The sequence below is a fragment of the Macrobrachium nipponense genome, chromosome 26 (genome assembly GCF_015104395.2).
Source record: "Macrobrachium nipponense isolate FS-2020 chromosome 26, ASM1510439v2, whole genome shotgun sequence".
Classification (NCBI taxonomy): Eukaryota; Metazoa; Arthropoda; class Malacostraca; order Decapoda; family Palaemonidae; genus Macrobrachium; species Macrobrachium nipponense.
In genome coordinates, this window is record NC_087215.1 from 15,611,836 (window position 1) to 15,615,534 (window position 3,699).

The window sequence follows — 3,699 nt, forward strand, 5'->3', positions numbered from 1 at the left end:
AGTGATTGTAAAAAAAGTTTATTAGAGAGCTTGGCAAAACTTAAAAGTAAATGCAAGGCAAAAACATCACTTGACAACTATAACAAACCACTACCAACAAATGTTAAATATGTACCGCTATTTAAATTTGCCGAGTGTTTAAATTTTATATTTTTTACTGACAAAACAAATTCTGTGTATTTTTTGTCAAAAGACAAAAAATACGTCCTCTTTTTGCTTTGATAGATTAATAACAGATTTTGAACTAATTACTAGAGAAGTATTCTCTCCCCCCTATTTCTCTTTTAAATCATCGTACAAATATTAGAGAAATACACACTTCGAATTTCTTTCAGTTGAACTATCATGAAAATGTACTATAGTTCCTTTGAAGAAACTGGTAAAAAACTGTTCATACAGTTTTACATAGCTGGCATCCCTCCCATTATGTAAAATAAAACTGAATATGGATAATTTGCTTCGTGGACATCATTAATTCAAGATAGGCAATATATAACACAAGCTGTAATATCATGGCAAACTATTGTAACAGTAAAATTAATTTAAAAATATTAAAGGGATAACCAAAACTTCGACAGAGAAATGAATAAAACTGAGTAAAATAAAAATAAAATTTCGTACAAAAAAAATGGTAGGAGTAAAAAGAAACTGATAAAAAAAGATAAAAAATTAAAAGAAGGGCCTAACAAAAATAAGATCGTGAAAGTGGAGTGCATTCACTACAGAAGCTGATAGTGAAATGAATGACAGATGGTACATACTGACATATATAACAATGAAATCATAAATAAAATACAGGAGCCACAGTTCCCCAAAATGGGATGATAAACAAAAACTAGAGAGAAAACTTGCGAGGGAACAACAGGAAAGCCTCACTAAGGACATCTGACAAACAAATTGGCAAAAAGGTAACTGACAAATAAAAGAACTGCACTTTAAGATGATATAGGGTATTTAATGAACTATGAACTATCAAATATGTGGAGGGAACAACAGAGAAGGTATAATAATATGGAAGGCATGACGAAGAGGCCCTAACAGACATGGAAAATGGGGAGCAAGAAAATCAAGGTTTGCAGACTTGAGCAGAATGTGTATCATAGAGAAAAGCATAACAAGAGTACCCAAGAAAAAAATTACAGTAGTACACGCTGTAGAAGGAAAGGCAATTGCAAGCTGCTTTGAACGCTATATCATACAATGGTTTGTTACTACAGAATTAAGAATGTGGACGTCATATCCTCTTAATTTTTTTCCCTCGCCAGACTCAAGGGCTACCATACAAATTGAGTGAGAAAATCCTAGGGCACTTAAGGACCCAGACCAATTATGACTTCAAATTTATCCTGTGTCTGGTCCCACTCAGTACCTTATTAATTATCATAGTCTCCAATAATGAAATACAGACTTGTAGCAGTTCTGTTGCTGTGTCTCTCGTACCTCAAAATATGACCTTGGGCAAAATGGCCACAGTGTGCAAGGTACTGAATTCCTTGACTAACTCAGAACCCACAATATTCTATAAAACACTTGAAAATAGTCAGCCTGAGAGTTAGTGACAATTTCATGCAGGTTGACTATTTTTAATACGTACGGTTTCATAATACATGGGTCGCCTCTAAGGAATTCATAACACTTGATTGCCTCAGAGGAATTCAAGCTCGTGGTAGGTACAGTATAACTTGCAGTGAGAGAAGAGGATTCCATTGCCATAACGTGAATATATCAACCATCATTACAAAGGTTCGACCTGAATAAAGTAACTAATTCTAAGTTTCTGTATATATGTTCAAGATAATGAACTATGAGTGCAGAGTAGGGGAGGGGAAAGGAATCGAACCTTGTCTGGCCGCTTAACAGAGAAAGGACGGACATACTAGGAAACAAGAGGATCCCTGAAAGAATGCCTGTTCTCTCTCACCTTTATTAAGTGTGACATTGCACTGCAGCTGAAAGTCTCATATTTTAAGTGACCTTCCAGCGTAAACGTCCAAGTTGAAAACTATTCACATTGGTCTCTCTTCTGTTCTGCAAAATATGAATTAGTTAAATCCTGCAACAAAATTTTAAATAATCAAACTATTACTCCAATAAAAAAATATCTTTAAACAACTTGACTATGATTTATAAAAACTTCCTTCAACCAAAAAAAAAAAATGCAAATTTAATTTGTAAATAACGTTTCAATTAAAGTTTCCTGTAACCGGAATGTCTAAACTATTTTTGTTACAATCATTGGCAACGATACAACACAAACATCTAAATTGATTAATGATCAACACTTCAAAATCTTCCATCTAAAATTGTCAAGAAAATAGGAACTATGTGCCATTAGTGATCTGCCAGAACCAGGACCTTTTGCCACATAGCTGAGCAGTGCAATAACCCTGGTATCTCCTCAGCAAGAGTTTGTAAGTATTTGGAACTTAAAATACAATTAATTTTGTCACATTAAGGAACCAATGTAATAAATCATGATATTTTTATCATAAATCATTCTTTCTAAAGAAGCAATGTAATTAATCATTATGATATTTCTATCCTAAAGAATAAACATTCTTTCTGAACCACACTGATAATGACCACATACACTTTTTGTACAGACATACCAAAGGCCCACAGACACTAAAATCTGGAGTAATGCTACCACCATTGACCTGTTTGTGCTGTCAGGTTAGAGGAATTGCATCTAATCACAATAAGTTAGCAACCAAAATCTAGAAACAACCAGATTTTTCCACCTACTGCCTTTTCAATCACAGGATTGTCTATGAAATATCACACTACCAGTTGTATTTTTTTGATGGTCTGGTCTAGCTTGATAACAATGCTGTTCACTGACGGAAATTCGTAAGGGGAGGAAGCCCCCACTCACATTCACTCAGAAGTACAGCATCACTTTTTCATTCTGCAACAGGGAAATTGAGGGATTGGTAAGAGGTCGAGTTGTAATAAAATACATTGTATAGCCTACAATATTTTGAACAAAAAAAAAAAAACCGCAATTTAATAAAATTGTGATCTGTTCCTAAAATGCAAACAATCATTTTTTTATATGAATGCTCATTTCTTAGGTGGGAGTAGTTTTTGAGATAAAGATTGATCTCCCACCTAGAAAAGTCAGTTTCCCAATTATGCAAGTGAGCAAGGGAGGGATAACTCCTTTAAACTCCTGTAGATCGTAGCATCATGGATGTCAAAGAGGACAAGGTTCTTGTGAAACCTCACCCAAGGAAAAAAATAATGACTTAACTTTATCATGTAGAAAGGTAATGCTGTAGCACTGCAACATGAAAACCTATACATCTATAAAGTGTGGGCCGAGGAGAGTCTAACAGTGTCTGAAATTTGAGAAGTCAAAGACGTTAAGTAAATAATAAGGTGACAATATTTTTATCCTCGAATTGTCTTTGATCTGACTAACATGTCATAATTTTGCGACTAATGAGTTATGAGGTATGTTATTAACTTATTACTCTATTATTCTAGTACATATGCCATTAGGTCCATGACAAATAGTCATTGGGTTTTTCCTCTACCATCAACGAACTTTTCACATCTTGTAAAACATATACGGTATGTTCGCTATGGCTAGTACTGGACCTTAACAAGATTATGACTATGAGCTTATGAAGTCTATTTCATAAGCTACAGTGATTTTATAATAAAATGAAATTTTATTGCATAATTACCGAACAA